Genomic DNA, 20,157 nt, shown 5'->3' on the forward strand with positions numbered 1-20,157 from the left:
ACAGTTCTCTCCTCCAGGCCTCACCCTGATCTCCTGTCCCACCTGTGTCCTTGACAGTCCTGTTAGCTTCATGGTTTTCTGCACCTTTTTCTCACTAAGGGGAGAAATGCATTCAATTTTCCTCGGGGGGTGAAACAGGAAAATAATATTATGGCCCATAGGCCAAACACATGAAGGTGCATGGATCTTTATGGATATTTCCAGGGCAGGCTCTATCCCATATTGAAGAAACCCTTCCTCAGCAGCTGTGAACAGCTTCAGAGTGCTGGAACAGAGCAGAGCTAATGACTTGCCTGTTAATGCCCCATCCATGATTATGACAGTTAGTAAAGGCACCAGTGACAAGGTAATTCTTTAGAGGATGAACGGTGTGTCAGAATACTAATAGGGCACTAAAAGGAGTGGTTTCCAGGGGAGTCACCTCATTGCTTGAGTGAGAGAGGGGACTATTCCCTGCAGCCCTTTCTTCAGAGCTCCCAAGGACTGTCACCAATAATGATCCAAATCCCATGGTCTCTTCTGAACTACTGCTTAATTGGGAAAGTACTTCTGAGCAAGAATAGTCAGTCCTGCAAGCCACCTGGACTTCCCAAACCTCACTGAGCTTATCTTAAGCCTTGCTGAGTTCGATTAGACTTGGAAGATTCAGCTGGTTAATGGTTAATTTATGTTGCCTAAAGAATTCCTACCAGTGACAAAGTCCCTCAGGGTCGCAGATTATCTAAAGAGTAAGAAAAAAGCATTCCTAGTGCCAAATAGATCATTGGCCAAGATGAATGGCATTCCCTACGTATGGATTGGCAAGGGAATAGTGGGAAATAATAAGTTCATGGTGGTGTTGAGCTTACTAGAACAAAAACAATTGGAAGCCTGCACAGGCTTCCGTGCAAAGCGAGAGGTAGAAGGATGGGACTTTGGTTTTAAAGACTGAAGGGCATAATACCACAGAAGCACAGAATAGTGGCATGGGAGAGGTGGGTAAAATATTGCTACTTACCCCTCATAATATAGAAATACATTTAAAACAATCAGTATAAGGATTTTTTAGCGTTACATATTAACCTAAGTATACCATTGCCACAGGACTTTGGAGCCAGAGGAGTTTTCAAAAGGATGACATATGTTTACAGAGGGAAGAACATTCAGAGTTATGTTTTCCAGAGCACAAGCCAGCTGTTAGCTGATAGTGACTGGTAAAACATCTGGATGTATTCATGGTCTTTGCATTTTCTGATATTCCCATTGTGTGCTGGTCAGAGACGTTACAGTCTAAAGTGGGCTTGGAGCTTCTAGGCAATTTTACTATGGGTAAGACAACACTGGCACAAGTGAAAACCAGATCAATTCAGTCATTTGTCTATACAGTCGTAAACCCTGAAAATAATTAGACTCAGCTTTTGGCATTGTGTGAGCCTCATGCACTTACTTTCAACCCCTCAGTGCAATAAATGCAGGACATGAGGAAGTAGTAGTGGCACCCTTGTGTGATAGCAATAGTGATCCCCTTGCATGATAGTAAAGCCATCTTATCTTACCTGCTGTCAGTAAATGTATCAAGGGCTACTCCATAGAAAAATGCTGTCTGCTCTAGATTACTGGTTTAATAATGAAAAAGAAGCATCCTGAAACCTTGGTTTGGAAAAACTGGTAATTTTTACTACTGAAGTACCTGAAATACGCTGAAGAAAATGTGTCCCAGTCAGATTTCTTCCAAAGAAATTTTACAATCTTCGCTTTTGCAAGAAACCCCACCAAAATCAATGGAACTATTCACTGTTAAAGCTTATTAATGTGAGAGCACGTTTACTTTACAGGAACCAGCTGCAAATCTTACCAACCAAAGATTTATCTACCTAGCGAAGATTTATTGTTCTGAAGCTAAGGTTGAAACATGCATATCTGTGTATCCCTGTAATTACAGTATGTGTCCTTTCAATTGCTTCATATATCTAGGTACTCTGAGTGGCCTGTTAGCAGTATGTCAGAGAAATGTTGTGAACTTATCCTTTAAGAGCCTTTGTGCTTAAATGTAATGTTTTCAATGCACATGCCATCATTCCTGTTCCTGGATTTAAAATTAGTATCAGCCTGGTCACAGGTAAGGTTGTTAAACAGAAGCCCGTCAGCAATTTACAGTAATAACTAGGGTTTATTATTATTTTAAATTTCCCTCTAACCTTTGCCAGCAGCCCCAGCTGCTTGTTCCTAACTCCTCCTGGAAGCTTTTAGCCTTGGTTTGGATTATCTCTGCAAAAATTGCTGTTACTGTTTGGTTCATCCTGGAGGAGGAAAGGATTTGCAGGGAAAGGGAGGCAGAAATGAGTGGTGAAGAGGGGAGGCAGCAGCCTTGTGTCAAGCACTTTCTGACACAACAGAAACTTTCTCTGCCAGTGGTATATTTGCTGTTAGAGGATACCTTGTTTTCCATGCCTCAGTTATGTTGGATGCAAACCCAACTGTTTGTCTGGCAATCCTCTAGGTGTGGGTCCAGAAACCTCCCTCTTTTAAGGGGAGAGGATGAACAACACACGAACAATCACTGTTGCTATTTTCTTGCACTTAGAGAACAAAATTAGCAGCTCTTACCACAAGTCTGGCTCACTCCTGATTGATAGACTCCAGAAAATGTATGTGTATAAATATAGATCTATAGTTGTCTGTTTCTAGAGATGCAAGAGTTATACAGATGCATAGGTAATTCAGGTACATGCACATATGAAAATAAAAATGGGAGACAAAGCAGCCTCAGACCTCAGTAATGCTCAGGGGCCAAATGGACAGTATTTCCTGCTGCTCTGCCTCTCATTAACACGATCTGGGACTGCATGCATTGTTCCCACCCTAGTGAAAAGGTGGTAGTTTGCCAGCTACCTGGTTTCAAACGAACAAGCCTGCTTTTATTTTGATCTTGATGATTGCCCCAAGCCCATGGTATTGTGTACAGATTGCTCTGTGCCTGCATTGCAGCCCTTTTGTCCCAGAAATTCGGCACGAAATTTCATGTTTTGATGGTGAGGAGGCCAGAAATCAGTGGTTGTGGTTGCTCAGCCCTTGTTCAGCTCTGGACTGTGTCTACCTTACCCCAGCTTTGTAATGGCATCCCCTGTAGCTGTGACACTGTGAGTCTCCTGCAGTGGTCCCTGAAGACCAGCAACTGGCCATGTGTAATGCATAAGTAGAGAAAGGACCCCAAGAAAGGGAAGGGCATATTCATGGGACAGGTGCCTAAGGCTGTCTCTTGGGCATGTCAATGACAGAGGTCTTTCACCTTTCAGTCACTTAAACAGATGGAAAGTGTGCTATTTCTTTTCAGAATCAGCCCTCAGGCCTCTCTTGAAATTAGGCACATTATAAGACAATTAGATACATAATAAGAAAGTAATGAGGAAAGCACTTTTATTTGAAACCTTCAAGTTGAGCAGTGCTGAAATGCTATAAATGTCTTGGCCCAAAGTTAATGATTTCAACTGACAAATAGTAATCCAACATCTTGGTTTTATCCAGGAAACTCTCAGGTAAGAAAATCACAAGAAACATTGGCTGGATTTTGCTCTTACTGGAAGCCACTGGGATGATGTCATAGAGTTTCAAGATCATACAACTTGTGTGGATTGCCAGCGGGGTATAATCTAAAGCATGTTTTGCCTCTATGTGTTACAAACCAGTTGACAATGCAGATAATAAACCATGAATCTTTCTCAGAAATGCCAACTGGTCATCTCAATGAAATGAAGAGTGTTCAAGGGCCAAGGGTGCCCCTAAGGTTCTACAGCCTACTGCCTGCACTTGAAAGGGCTGCCCTGCACATAGCTCTGTCCCCTTGGCTGTGGCTGCTGTGGCCAGAGCTGTGCTGGGGGAAGCTTTGGTGCACCAATTCCCACTTGACGGTGACTGCTGTACTGCAGCACACTCTCTTGACCTTGCAGTGTGCAGGGCTGCCCCATGAGGGAGTTTGAGCTAGGAGTTGAGGGCTGTTTGTCTGGGTCTCCAGCTCTGTCTCCTGTCGGACGAGGCTGAGTGTCCTTTCCGTGGAAACTTGGCCGCCAACAGGATGGCAGGTCCAGGGAATCTGTCCAGAGCAGTGCTGACAGTACTTGGGAAACAAAAGACAGAGTTTTCTGTGAAAAAGGAACGTAGAAAACTCTTGTCCTGGGCAAGCTGTTGTAGTGTCTCACCTCCAGGTGAGGTGATTAAAACCTGGGCAGGAATAGCCTTCTGATTTATACATGCAAGGCTCTTCTGATATGGGGCATGCAGGAGGAAGCCCAGCGGGTGCAGATTAAACCTGTGTCCATGTAGCCCCCATTGGGTGGCTGCAAAGAGAAGACAGGTGCTGCCTTCTGCCCTCCTGGAGCCAGAACACCCGTGGTGTGAGTGCCTGCAGCAGAGATCTGAAAGTCACCAGGGTGCCCCTGCTGCCACCCGAGCACCCCTCTCCTTCCCAGAAGGTTCAGTCTGCCTACTAGTGAGATCAGGAAAGGCTGTCTTTGGGTTAATGTGCCTACCCCAGCCTTACTTCAGGAAAGTTTTCATTAGGGCTGGAGCACTGGTGACAGCTACAGCTAAAGCTGCCAAAGTGTTTCCATTATGTTATATCTCCCTGTTTTCACTTGCTTGTGACTATCCAAAAGTTTCACCTAGAAAGCTGAAATTTTCCAGGCCTCCTTTCTGGCTGGAGGTGAAGGGTTTTGCAGAAAGTTGTAGGAAAAAAAAAAAAAAGAGAGAGAGAAAAGAATTATTCTGCTCTTTTTGAAATGGCAGCATCCAGGCAGAGGTGTTAATTTAAGAAAACAAAATATAATAAAAGCAAACAGTGCTATTGCAACCTCAGAAATGACTGACACTTTGAGTTTTGGATGAATCCCCAAATAATTTTTTATGTTAAGAGATTCAACTAATTTTTACTTGGCTTTTTAGCTGCATCCTTCCTCTCAGCTCAGAGCTTCTTCAGGCAGTGCTGCCTGCCTTGCAGTGCTCAGCCCTCAGCTCCTTCCTCCCATTCCCTCTGCTCTCTGTCCACAGCTTTTTAGGCTTATCACTGACTCTGTGACCTGAAACTTCTCACAGACTCACTGAGGCAGGGCCTGGGTGGTTCCTGTGACCAGTGAGGCTCTTCCTCCAGTGCACCTTTGGTGTCAGCCTGTTTTTGTCACCTGAGCATAGGTCTCCTGACATTCAGAGAACTCTGTTGTGCTGAACTCTGTGTCAGAGTGAGTCTGAAAGCTGCAGTACCTTCCATGTGGAGCTTTAATGGAAGTGCCCATGCTGAGCGTAAGGTGAGCTGCAGACAATAAGCTGTTAAAGCACATGGCCACATGGCATGAAACTCTAGCTAATAAATTTTTGATGTAAAAATCAATTAGCATAAATAGAGTTTTTATTAGCACCAAATGTAACTGCTGTGATTTCTCTAAGTGTGCAAAGCAGAGAAATCTGAAGCTAAATAATCTGTAGCAATTAATCATGCTTTTTAATTCAGTTTACTTCTTAAACTGGAGGCTTTCTCCTGCAGATTGCTCAATTTGAAATTGTTTCTGAGCTAAACAAGTTCTAGGTTGCTGCAGCTGGTGTATGGACCTATAGAGCTGGCTTAAAAATGAACCAGTTCACATTTGAAAACCCACACTTCACAGTTCTCTGCAAAAGAAACAAGCAGTCATCTCATTAACCTTTCAAATAACCACTAAAGGAAACCCAGAGTAATTCATTTACTCTAATGGAGGTTAGCTTTTTTTTCTTATTATATAACATATTGGCTTGGAAGTTTGCATCCTCTTTGGGCAATTTGTCTCTGGAGAGAAAAGCCCACTGCTGCCCATGGCTATTGGTGATGCTTCTTGCACACAGGCAGTAATGAGACATGGTTTTGGCTGCGAAGGGCTCATTCTCAGTCCCTGCTCATGATTGATGGTGAAGCCAACAAAAATACCCAAGTCAGTAAAATCAAGACCAAGATGAAATGCTTCTAACTGGATAATTAAAACACAGGAGACAGATGGCTTTGTGTGTGGAAATGGAAAATCAACATATGGAAATATAGGAAAGAAGAAATCAGAGAAAAGCTATCCCCTTCCTGCCTCCCCCATCCCTCCAGTCCACTGTCACTTTATTGTTTTCCAATGAAGACTTTCTCAGAACTCATACTGGGCTTATCTGACTCTGTTGAAGGAGATTTGTAAGCCGTTCATTTCATAACAATATTCAGAACTGTAAGATCGGAATTTATGTTCCTGGTCACTGCACAAGACCCTGGCCCCCTTCATTTCTGGGCTCATTTTCAGGCAGAGATCACCTGAAGCTTGCTGATAGAATACAGTATGGACAAGAGCTTGTCTTAGATTTTGTCTCCCTCCTCCTTCCCTCAATCCTAGGGTAGGTGAGCTCCGTATGCTGAAGGAGGTACTTTGTTTTAGTTGGGATTCACAGCCCTAAACCTCCTGGAACTAAAGGCCAAAGCCTGGTTGTTCAAAAGCTCAGAAGAACTCAGTCCTTCTAAAAGACAAGCTGATGACATGGTGGCAGGTCTTTTATTTGGCCAGTTGATGGCTAGATGACTAGCTGAGGTGTGGAATAAGCCACAATAAATTTTCAGCCCCAGTGAGATGATTAAAATTTACATGTCCCAGGAGAAATCTTAAAAAAAAAGTCTGCTAGACCAGGCCCTGCAGATGAGATAAGCAAGAAGGATGCTTATTTTGTGTATTCTGCAAATACAAGTGAGGTGCAGTCTCACACTCCTGAGGGCTTAGAAACTGCTGTCCATAGAATCATACAATCATATAGAATCACCAGGTTGGAAAGGACCCAACAGATCATCGAGTCCAACCATGCCCCAGACCAAGGTCTTAGAGTATGCAGGGAACTTTCCTGGTGAAAGCTGCGGTCATTGTGTCACCTTTTGGTGGAGTTGGCATTAAAAGAAAGCTTTTGTCCCTAATGTAAATGTAGCTGTTCATGGCCACGGAGACATCAATTGTAAGGACAGCAAAGCCATCTCCCACACAAAGAAAGGCTGTTGTGTCAGTATGGAGAATCCATGGGTAAAACTTGAAGGATATCAGCAGCCCTGAGCCTCTGCTCTATGTCTGAGTGTATCAGCTGGTCTAAGGGTTAGCAGGGAGAAGGTCAAAAGGAGATAGACAGGGAGACACTGTCCCTTCATCAGGAAACTATGCTGAAAAGAATTTTACTGGTGTGCATCTGATTGAATCTATATCAGCACAACACAGGGAGGCAGCAGTGTGGGAAAGATAAACACCTCGTACATCATCGCCAGGGTGCTCAGAGAAGACTGGAAATACAAACCAGATTCAACTCCTATCTCTCTGGGATGCACCATTTTCTGTATGTGGTGGTAACTCCTCAGGGACCGGGCACAGGTAGGCATTCATATATGCATGTATGTGTGTGCACACATACGTGTATATGGGTCTACATATAAGACGACTTGTACTACTCCACTGTACCTTGTTTTTAGCTTACAGCAGCTGGATGCCAGCACATGAGAAATAGCATGTAAAATTACTTATCAAGAGAAGAATTGTTATTAACTCTTCTTTGCAGGACGGTGGACTGAGTCAAAGCTGAGATGGCGTGACTGAGGGAACATCCTTGGCAACAGGAACAGGAAAATTAAGAACTGCAGTGGAGGTCACTGACTGGCTGTGAAGCCACATACAGCCTTTCATGTGGAACAGCTGTGACAGAAAAATGAGTTCTCAGCTTTCCAGACCTGCTCCCTGGAACTTGAGTTTCATGCCTGTCCACATTGCCCAGTTTGAGGCAGAAATCTCTCAGCTGACATCCTGTTTTCTATCTACAGAGATCCTGAAAGAAGGATCCACCTCGAAGAGGATTTTTCCAGTGGAAAATACAAACTTGTAAGAGAAAAACCAAGCTGTTCTAATTGGGGAGAGCAGGGAGAGGGAAGTAATTATTAGAAAAAGGATAGTGTCTAAGTGAAGGAAGGATACAGAGGTGCAAGCAAAAGTGGGAAAATATCTGTAGAAAATGTAGAAAGTAGAGCACAGCCAAAAATTACAGAGTTCCACCCAACAGGAAACTGTACATAGCTCTAAGACATACCAGAGAAAGCAGAAGATGTGTTAACAGAAAGAAAAGTCAAGAAGAAAACACCAAACATCACCAGCCGGCATCATCTTAACTGAGAAATTCACAGGCGAGATTTTCATTGCCAAGAAAACACACAGCCAGGGATTCAAAAAGCACTTTTTTATCAGGCTCTGACCCTCTAGTCCCGAGTCCTTCTCAACTTCTGACAAGTACTGCTCGCTACAGGGAGGATACCATGGCATGCACAACATGTTTTGTATTCTCATGGGCCACATATGCTTCTCCTTCAAAACAACTGTTTTCTTTCAGCTTTTTCCCTGTGAGGGAATAAGCTTCTCCTGGACCAAAGCACAAGGTTTCCTGTCTGCCGCCTGTACACTGTTACACCATCTTTCCTTCCCCAGGGGACCACAGATCTGTGTATGCCCCATAAAGGGGCTGCTGGGCAGTCTTGGAAGAAAATGTGGTTTTGATCCTGAGCACAACCTTAGTAGCACCAAGAGGAGAGCAGCCCTATCACCACCAATAGAGGGGACCACTCGCCTGCACCCACCCCAGCAGAGGCTGAACAATGTGCTCCAACCAACATCACTAACCAACATCCACTAACATTAAGTGGGACCCACGGTCACTGCTGCAGGGTTGGCATGTGTCTGCCTGGATGGGTGCATCCATTTCTATGCAGAATTTTGAGTGCAGGTCAAAATCCTGCTCTCACCAATAGCTGCGTAAGTTTGGAGGTGTTGCTGGAGGTCATAGGAGGGTGCCAGGTATGTAGGCACTTAGAGAGGAAGTGAGGCTGCCGCATCCCTGCAAAGATAATTTGACACTGGAGCTTTGCCTAAAGAAGCTGACTTTTGTATGGCTATCTCTGGAAATGTAGATAAAGAATGTTTCATAGTGGAAAAATGCCTTGCTGTTGAGTTAGCTATTGGCACTTTTCATCTTCCATTTCTAAGCAACTGGCTGGATTCTGAATAGGCTGTATTTGGGACAAGGAGAGCAGTACAAAGGGGACTAGTAATCAGGGAGAAACTCCAGCTCTTTGACCATGATAAAACACATTCTCATACTCTTCTTTGGACACTGATGGCAAAAAATCCTACTCTCTAGTAAGAGAGTTGAAATCTGGGATGATGATTGCATTAGTGGAAGGAAGCCAGATTTGCAATGCTCTAAGCGAGCAAAAGATCTGGCTGACAATCAAGGCGCACCATTATAATGAAACTTTTTGGGTTGCTTCCTTTTTCATTTTGTCCTAAGTGATTGTGCCACATTCTGATTTCTCTTACATCAGACTATGCCTGATTTTAGGACACCTCTCATGCAGCAGCAGTGTGTCTGAGATCAAAACTTAGCCCTCTGCATTTCCATTGCACTCCTAAATACAATTTTCAAGGTGCTAATAAATACTGGAACAAAAAAGATACGTAATTTTAGTGACAGAGTAGCAAATTGATGCTGAGTGTATATGACACTTCTTCAATTTTCCTCTTGTTTTTCCTGATGGTGTTTTGTGCTAAACATTACATTTGGAGATGCAAAATTTAAAGAACACTTTATCTTTAGCGCTGAAAAACATAACATGTAATTTGCGGCTTCAGCCAAGAGTGATGGCCTTATTAGTAATGGGAATTTACTGATTAACTGCTGTTAGCAAAACATCATCTTCAAACCCGTTAGTCTGAAACTGGCAGCCGCTCTGTCGGCAGGAGCTTTTTTATTTCATCTCGGGGGAGTTCTGTAGAAATATTTCTCATTTAAACAGCTTTAGCCTTGGCCTTTGAATAATTTTTATGGTCTCAACTAATAGGTTAACAATTAGTTAAGAGCAACTATCAGCTTAATGTCAAGTCATTCACAGGGAAAAGTTCAAGGAGAGAAGTAACACTGTTTCAAAAGATGGTTTATTTTTGAACAAAGAGCTCCCATCCATTTGAAAATCCAGAGGGATAAAGATAAATTAAGAGAGAAATCGAGAAATGGGCACTGAGGAAGAAAAGCCTGGGGTCTGAGTGGGGCTGGGAGAGGGGCTACTGGAAAGAGCATGGGGGGGCTGGAGGTGCATGGCAGTGCCTGGGGTTATCCACACTCCTGGCCCCCAGCCCTACTTGGTGAGGCGATGGCTTGCACAGTGGCACGAGGAGAGCATGTTTGCGGGATAGCAGGGCTTTGCTCCCTGCTGCAGCTACCTCTGAAGTACTGGTGAGGGTACCATACACTGCTGCCTGCTGCTCTTCACCTATTCCTCATGTCCCTCTGGTGAAGAGCAGTCTCTGCACAGTCGCTGCTGGATTCAGAGTACGTGCTTTACCCTCTCTCCTAGCTGTAGTGTCTTGTCCACTTACAGACCATCATAGTCTCCACTCTCCTTCTCCATAGTTCCTTCACCATCTTATTCCATATTTTCTCTTCTTTTTTTTTTTTTTGTTTCAGCGTTTTCTGCTTTTGCTTACACTTCCCTTCTTTCCTATTTTCTCCCAGTCTCAAGCAATACCATTAGCCTTCCACCAGTCTCAGTCTCTCGTGTATCTTTTGTCCATTCTCCAACCACCCTGTCCCTTTGACTGAGTTTTCCACCTCTGCTTGGGATATGTCTTTCTCTTTCACACTCTCTTGGCACTAACAGGGCACTAAGCAAATCAACAAGGGATATGTATGTTCTTCCACTTAACTTCTGTGCCAGATGTCAACAGCTGAGTCCTGCTCAGCTGTTGGTGGCATGTGTGCAATCAAGATGGCATTGGCAGATAGATGTGTTCATTAGAATGAGTCTCATTCTCAGGACGTGAATGGAGGCTGGGTTTTCCCCTCAAGAACTCTCACACAGACAGATCTTGGAGTTATTTACAGGACTGTAAAAGTGCACATTGTTGCTTCCAGTGTAACCCTCTGCTAAACTGGCGATCTATGATCTTCTTCCTGGATAGGCAGAGTAAGCCAGGGGCATGGGAATCAACTCTGATCTCTCAACGGCTTCTTCTGGCTTAATAACTCATCTTGCCTGGATATCATTTTTTAACAAGAAGTTTTCCTTAAAATGGTAAATGAAGATCATTCTCAGGCATCTTCGGTGTAGATGACCATGGCAAAGGCGAGCAGAGCTTTCCTTGCAGAAATCTGAACAGGCTGAAACATTCCTGGCATATTACACGACTCTTTCACCTGGAAACACCAGATAAACAGCCTATGCAGAGTGCTGAACAAAAATTCATCACCTTCCATATCCCGGCTATTGAACCATATATTTTTGGCAGGTGTGTGTGAGGTAACAGTTGTATGAGCTCGTGACTGACTGGTCTTATACCCGTGAGTTCTTATATGGAGAAGGACCGTCAGGCAACTGCTGCCATCACACCAAGTAATTAGGGGAAGAAAAGAACTTGCTATATTTGCATAAATATTATAAAGTGCATCCAATCTTCTGTTTGCTTTGCACTACCAGTTTTAGAAGATGGTGTTTCTCTCTTTCTATATACATGCATGCATATACTTTTATATACATGTTATTGTATAAATATATAGAGATGTATATTCATTGTTGCCTAAGACCTAAATCCCGGTCTGTGAGCTGTGCAGGGCAGAAATGCCAAGGTCTTATTTCCTTGTATGATCCTTCATGAAGCTGGGACATGAACCCAAACTGGGATCTTTAGAGAGAATAGTAAATGAAACTGCCACGCAGACCGTGTTATTCAGTGATCTTCAAGATCAATGCTGGCTTCCTGAAGTCCAGTCGACTCTATAGACTTATTATAATGAAAGGAAGGAACTTTCTCCTTCCCCCCAGCATTTATTATAGACAATGTCTGAGTTTCAAACCACGACGATGGAGCGCTTCACAGACACATAAACAAACGATGAAGTTAAATTGCTTCACCTCAGAAAGCAGGCTCCAAATGACTCCAGACAGCTTCTAAATGTATTCACTCTGAAGGAAAACTTCCTTCTGGCTTTAAAGTCTGGAGATAAAAGAACTTTCTGGTGAAAAAAAAAAAAAAAAGCAAATTTGGCCAGAAGAGCCAAAATGCTGCAGTCAATTATTTAGGGGCACAAGGGAGGTGTATGCCTGAGGTCAGGCTTGATGTATGAAGTGGGTCTGAACACAGTAACCCACTGGAAATGTGAGCACCCATGGCAGGGGAGAGGACTCTGTGATTGTTGGCAGGAGTTGGGCTTCATGCTCACTTTGCCTGTAGTTGCTCAGCCCAGGGACAAGAATTTTCCTGCTCTTTCTCCTTTTCCTTGGATGGAGGAGCAAGTGACAAGCCACAGCTGGGCATGGACATATCTCACAAGCCTTCTTTAGTCTTAGCATGGAAAGAAATAGTATAAGGAGGAATAACTTTAAAGCTTATTTTTTAAAGTCTACCTTAAATTCAAGATTCATAAAGAGGGACAAGATTCAATGAAATCAAGGGGCGACCTCAAGCCAGTTTTCTTTAGTAGGGTCTCTTGGATATGTTCATCTACCTTTTCTGTAACATTAGTTTTTGCAGCTGATTTCTATCAGATTACAGAGAGCAATAAGAAGATAGGACCCAAAGACTATTATCCAGGGGCCTATTCTCACTTTCACTGATGCGGATGGCAAATTGACTTCAAGGGAAACTTTATCATGCTGTAGAGTTGATAACATCATAGAAGAAAGTGTAATTAAAGGGCAAAAAAGTAGGGAATCAGTCACTGCAGTGTATTTCTTGGATAACTAGAGCTGACTCAACAGGGAAAGCATTTCTTATTTTCTAGAGGAAGATTTTTAATGGTAGTTGAGCTGAGAGTTTGTTGGCTCTTTTTCAGGCTTTTTATTGAGACATTGCTAGAGTATTCCACTAGCTACCAGTGTGTGAAGTGGGTAGATCAACCTTGAAATATTATGATCTTCAGACAAATTTTTCTCTTGTTTTCTCCCTAGTGTAAATCCAGAGTAACAGTAATGACGCCAGCTGAGCCACTTCAGATTTACATCAGCATAAATGAGAGCAAGGTCTGCTCATGCAGATGCAGCCTGAGGAACTAGGAGTCTTCAAATTGACACCCTACCTTTAGTGCAGTGGAGAACCAAAGAAACTGCTTGCCCTGCAAATGAGTGCTGATGCTAATGCATTGCAGTGGGGATTTATCAACAGGCTGACACCTCAGTAGCCATCTCGTATTTGCATAGCAGATAAATGTGAAGAAAAATGTGAGATTAGTTTTACACTGGTCAGGATAGGAGGTAATTCTGGCATTAACAGAGCTGCAGGCTAAGCCACAGGGTATTTAGTAGGCAAAAATGCCTTGTGTGTCCATGAACATTGCAGGAGTGTAAAGACTGAGACTAGGGTCTTATTTAAAAAATACAGTTTATTAGATAAAACATACATAGAACCAAGTAAATAAAATTCTTTATTAAAAATACAGAAATAATTTTACAATAGTAAAAGAAAGTACTGGCTTTTCCTAAGAAACATAAATCTGAAGGTTTGGGACCCTTTTGCTTTATGACTGCTGGTCCCCCTCCATACTACATTCTTAAACATACTGCATCAAATTGTGAAACCCAAGTAAAAGTCCATTGTACAAAATTAAAAACACTTAGAGCAATAATACTGGGTTTAATTAAGATGCAAACAGTAGCATACAGCACACAGAACAGTCAGTATACAGCTATACATTAAAACATGCCTCTAAATAGTGACCGAGAATCCAGTGGGAGGAATAGTTACAAATAACATAAAACAGTGTCTGAAGAAATAAAAAAGGAATCACAGTTTGGCCTTATATTTGTTAAATGGTTGCATGTGTATTGAAACACTTCACATATTAAGAATGAATACATTGGACCCAACCACACAGAACATGCTAAATCAACAGTTATTCTTTCATTTGGATGTGTGAGTACGTGTGAGGTGTACATATGGTGGGCAGGTGCATATCTGTGTGCATACCTCAGACCTGTGCCTGCATACACATAGGAAGGCACACACCTCCACAGCTGAAGACAAATCACTTCAATAAAACCCTTTGCGGCAGGGTGAGAGCAATATTAACACGCTGTTAGTCATAATCATGCTGCTTCTAGAGCTCTGGGCATTTTATTCACATGTTATTCTCACTTATTCATTTCACTGCAGCTCTCCCTTGTTTGCATATTTGCAAAGTGAGTACCAAACTATTCAGTATAATGCAGTGTTCACTGTTGAAGATGATTTATTAGGGGAGTTCTTGCCAGCTGAGAAACAGCAAAGTATTAAAGGGCTTTCATTGCACTTCCAATATGTGGAACTAAGGGGCAGATGCCTTTTCCCTGTTATTGTTAGAATCGTATGGTAATTCTAGTATAATTAATAATGTATCCTATATGTCATGTTTAGTAAGAACTCTTGGTCAAAAATGGAGAAGGTTTGATTAAGAAAAGTCATAGGCGTCTAGGCTGTTTCTGTAACCCCTAATTGTTTAGTACCATCTGACAATAATAGAAAAACAAAGCACTGCTAAAATATGGTGCTAAGTAAAATGAATGAAAGAACATAAAGCAAAAGAACTACTCAGGCTTTACAGAATTAGATACTAGCTAGATTCAGAAAAGCATGTCAAGCAGTCATCTTGAAACAAAACTGAAAACACACTGCAGTGATACCAAAGTGTAGGTTTAGCACTAAATAGCACCAGGGTGGCTGCACCAGGGTGGCTGCACCAGCTGAAGTAAAACCAGGCAGAACACTGGAAACAAGTGGGACAATCTGAGCCAAGGATTTTCAAAACGCATTGGTCTTACATACACCTCACACTGAGTCGCAAGATCTAAGACTGAAGTCAGCATCATTCAAGCCCATAATCTCATCATGACAGCACATTTTTATTAAAAAGGAAATCTCATTATTTACATTCTATTTATAATATACAGACTGGCAGGTGAAGGAAACATGGTGAGCTAGTGTACACGAGATGATTGCTCTGTTTTGGAGGCAGTCACAGAGGAGAGGCCTGTGCCATGTGCTGGGCAGGCTCCTGTTAGCTCCTGTGGGATTTGGATGAGAGCAGTTGCAAACGTATGTTTCTAATGATGTAAGATTTGGAGATCTTGTGTCTATCAGTACTAAGTGGTATAGCCTGTAATAAGTTTGGGAGTGACTGCAGGACAGTGTGAGTTTGAATTTTTGATGGTGACCAAATTGTTTATATGTGCAGGGGATTTTTCTGTCTGGCAGATTTTGTATATGCTTAAAAAAAATGAAAATAACTTTCTAGTCACTTGATATATGATGTTCCTTACAAAATGTCTATTCCTAATGTTGTGTGGTACAGGGAAAGAGATGTTGTTCACCTTTCAAGGAGGGTGAGATTAATGTATAGGAGTTATGTAAGAAGTCCAAGACTGTAAAATACCTGCAAGATGTGATCAAGGCAGTACTACTTATACAGCTGTTGCAGAAACTGAGGCTTAATCAGCAAATTAGAGAACATTAAAAATCTAAGCTAACACACTTTGAGCCCAATTAGCAATACAAAATCTAATAGCTGCACGTACTTCAAAAAAAGCCCTGTACATGCTTCACTAGCCTTGGAAGCTAATGCTGAGGAGTTGGAAGAGAGCTCAGAGCAGCATTTAAAAAAAAAAAAAAAAAGTGTGAGAGCAGGAGTTGTGCTATTTTGTGGCCTGATTTAAGGCTGCCACTTTCCAGCTGGATCGAAACTGTTCTGCTCTCATCCTTCATACTGTTTGGAAACAGAGACCCAGAGCCAAAACCTGATCTCATTCCCAGTGGTAGAAGTAAGCAGTAGCCCCACAGAAGCTACAGTCATTACTCTAAACCCATACTTGTGCATCTGTGTGCGAATCTGCTCTGCATTATTGCACGCATTTCAGTATAGAGGATGATACTGTAAATATTGCAATGCCAATTGCCTTGCAGATTTTTTCACGATGCTTTATGTAGGCCTGCAAGCATGGCTTTCCCTCACTGCTGATTTTCTCTATCCCACCACTGCCTTCCAACTGGCCAACACCACTTTTCTTCTTCCAGCCGGATGGCTGTTTTCTACCTCCTGTTGTCCTTAGCATTGGCAACGGGCAGCTCTTCTTTCCAACCAACTTTCTGATGCCGGCTGAAAGCAGGCTGGACTTTCTCCCAATCTGGGGGAGGATTGCTGGTGGCTCTGTGAGCAGCACATATCAACGCTCACACCTGCCTAATGGTGTGCCTTTTGCAGGGCCAAGCCCCGTCTACATGGCCATCAGCAGCAGGGCGGGAAGCAAGGATTCATCCCAGTGAGCAGTCTAACCGGGACTGCAAAGCAATAAGCATTTAAACAGCTTGAATATCAAGAAGCAGCACAGGAAAAGATAGAAGCTAAAGAAGAAAACTGCACTTACCCTGTGTAAAAGTTCTGAGCCTTTCATGAGGTATTTATTGCAAATAGTTATCAGCCAACTGGTTAAAAACCATTCTCAATAAGTGCCTTTCATGATGGTGAATGAAAGCAGTGGAATATTTTTTGTGTGAGATAAAGAGTGTGTCAAAAAAATACAGACAATCTAATTCAAAGATGTCAGCACATGGTAGTCATTGTTGCAGCAGAATTGGTACTAGAGTCTCCTGTGAAAGGCACTTGATTGAAAGGAAAGAAAGGGTTGTAGAAAACCACAGAGAAAGAGAGAGGAGAAACAGACAACAATGTAAGAGTAAGGAAGAGTCAAAAGGAAGAGAAAGAGTTGCACCAGGGATGAAGGAGACACATATGTGGTCACTGAAAGGTGGAAAGGAAGGGAAAGAAGAAATTCAGCAAAAAAAAAGGAACAGAGGAGGGAAAAAAAATGGATGTAACTACAGTGAGGGCATAGGAATGGAAAGGAACGGGAAAAAAGCTAGAGAGCAGAGGACTAAGATGGAAAAGAATGAGGGCAAGGTGAAGGAATAGCTGATCTTTAAAAGCCAATATGAGTGCTGTTTTTTAGGTGCATGGAAGGTGTAGGCAAGGGCTATACAAGGAGTAAGTCAGATGTGGACCACGCAGGGGGAAAGGCTGGTGAGAACAGTGAGAACAGTTGGTCTTGTAGGAAAGGCACTAGATTCAGACCAGGAGGTCTGGGTTCAAGCTCCTGGCTTCACCAACAGTCAGGTTTAACAATGTTGGGAAGGAGGCAATACAGTTCACTTTTTTTGAAGTTTTAGTTCATTTTCCTTGATGATTTTCCCTTCACTGTGGCTGAGGGAAATTTGTGCTATTGACTTCTATCTCTTTTCAGAATTTATCTGCAACAGGAAGGGAAAACTACCTCTAGAGAACCCTTCTCCTTAGTGCCTCATGAAGTCGTCAGCTCGCTAGGGCAGGCTGGGTGTCTTACAGTATGCCTGCACAGCGCCAGACACAATCTCTGCATGTCGTTGTGACACAAATACTGATAGTGAGTTTCGATAACAGTAGCCAGACATGCTTGTATTTGAACTGTTAGTATTGTCACTTACACTAGTAAAAATGCTGAATAACTACTAAATTTACAGCAGGGTCAATGGAAGACTGGAAGTTAGGTTGGCTCTTTTAAGAATATAGACTGGTAAGCAAGCGTCTTTCTTTTGCTACTAGGTTTCTGAAAGGTACGAAATGAAATGAAATGCTGGTGTATGTTGACCTGCTACACAGCTATGGTTACAGCTGCTTTCTGAAGTTTTTGTGCCACAAGAGGAAAAAAAAAGAAGTTTTTCTTAAAATACTGACTCTTACCAAGCTGATCAGAAGCTTTCTGGATGCTACAGCACATTAGAAAAGCCATGAAGAAGACAGATAGGTTTTAGAGATAGTCATTTAGTTCCACTGGAACCTGGACACATGGATCAATTCACAATGCTGCCACTACAGCAAATGCTCCATGCCATAAAACACATTACAGATCAGGAACTCATCAAAGCAAAGGACAAAATTAATCACTAGTCTTTTACTGTCTTGGATTCTCTGCAATTCAGAAGGCCTTTTTGTCCCTTTCTCCTGTGTTTCAACTGAAAGACACCGAAAGCTGTGAAACTGCTCCGCTGTGAAATGTCCTCATTCCTGTACCACTTGGACTTCAGTTTTTTCCTATTCCCCACTCTTTTATAGATCTCTGACAAGAGGAAATTTGTTGCCCATATTTCATGTTCAAAAAGAAAAGGACAGCAAGATTCAAGTTTATATAACACAAAGGGAAAACTCTGGGTAATAAAGACATACTGCTCTATGCAGGGAAAGTTCAATACAAACCTGGAGACAGGGCACAAACTCCATGGGAACCCCAATGAAGCCTGACAGTTGTCCATTTTTGAAGCTTATCCTTCCTAGCTGCTCAGCCGTGCTCTTATTTCACTCATCTCACAGCCTGTCTGTGCAGCTAGGTAAGCCTCTCTGAACAGCGCATACACTCTCACACACTCTCCTGTCCAGTCTTAAATGCAGCTTTTTGGCTGCTGCCCACAGACCAAGAGGAGCAAGACTCTAGTCAGAGATGGAGTCTCTTCTCAAGTCCTGTGAGCTATTCCTGTCTGATTATGACACTACCAAGAGACTCAACTGTTTGAAGTATGATGAAGTGCTGTGGATGCTGAAGGAGCCAAAAACTGTGGGTCCCTTGGACTGATCTTGGAAAGTTTTATTTTTAAGTAGTACCTAGGGCTTTGCCTCAGGAATGTGTGGAAATCTCCTAGTGAAGTCATGTTCAGATCAGGGTGAGTTTCTGCCTAGTGGCACGGCTGAATCCTCAGTGTGCAGGCTTCGGTTTGCTGTGAAGTGGAAAACCCAAACCACCCTCCACGAAACTCGTAGCTAAAACACAAAACTAACTGGAGAATGTGTTGGGATCAGGTAGAAGTGCAGCTGGAAGAGCTTTCTACCAGGAAGCTAGCAGCTCTCCTGGGAGCAGGGGATTGGGGGCTAGCCAGCGGCGGCTGTCTCCACTCCTTGTAAGGGAGGATGAAACAGTCTGTTAGGCTCTAGTTACTATGGGACGTGGCTGAAGCTTGACCTGGTTTATGAGCCAAGACCTGGTCTTATGAACTTAATAGAAAAACTTACGTAGACCTCAGTGGGACCTGGGTCTGGCCTAGCATGCTTTATTTAATGTCTTAAGTGAAGGAAACATTTTTCTTTAGATTACAGTTGAAAGATTCTTGGGTTTCAGCTTGAGTCTTATGGTGGCAGTCTATTGCACACTCATATAACCTTCTTTTTCTTTAATGAATGATGTTTCTTCTGCACTTAGCCTCTGACCAAAACCTGTCTGCTTGAACTGCTATAAACCTCGCTGGTAAGTGTTGTCTCTGCTGAAAGCAATCCCCTATAACCACACCATGCATCCACCAGCTGACGTCTGGACTACCACATCCCCACCTACCCTTGAGCTCCAGGTACCTGGTGGGAAGCAGAGGCTCTGGGAGCAAAGGGAGACAGACTGTAAGTTCTCGTTTGCATAGCTGTACTTCTGAGGCACAGGGATTTGCTGGAGCTGGGGCCAGAATGAATGAGCTGTGCTAGAATCTATCAGATTTGTGAAGTACAGATGTGATAATACCGCTGCAACCACAAAAGAATTTACAACAGGAAGCGTTACAGCTGTTGCTTATTAGCATTAGTACAAATTACACAAAGCAAATTGTTAGCAGACATGTTTCCATAATATTTAACTCATGGCAGTGAATGAAAGTGATTCTTTCTCAAGCAAAATTTTAGATTTCCAAGGGAATCGGTTTCCAATTGTCCATGAAGGGAGCATAGATTAGAGAGCAGCATGCAACTATTGCAAGGAATCAGAGGCAGTGTGTGCAGTGACTTGCCTGCCTTCTCCAGTGAAGATGTGCAAATTTGGGACCATATTTTTTGGTGAGAGAAGCAAATTTTGTATGGCTCCATATGACCCAATTGCCAGCAATGGGGAGTGACAGCATGTGGTCCCTGTTCTGGAGGCACCACAGTAAGGTTCTGTGTACAGAAGCGCTTGGAAAGGGAGGAAATTTCTTTGTGACCTGCCATTTCCCTGAATTTTTGGCCACAAAGTGCTTATTATGAATTATTTCCCTAGCAACCCCAAGCCTGTTGATGTGGAAGCAGCCTGTGCCAGCAGAGCAATCATCT

Source organism: Cuculus canorus, chromosome 3 (genome assembly GCF_017976375.1).
Source record: "Cuculus canorus isolate bCucCan1 chromosome 3, bCucCan1.pri, whole genome shotgun sequence".
NCBI classification, from domain to species: domain Eukaryota; kingdom Metazoa; phylum Chordata; class Aves; order Cuculiformes; family Cuculidae; genus Cuculus; species Cuculus canorus.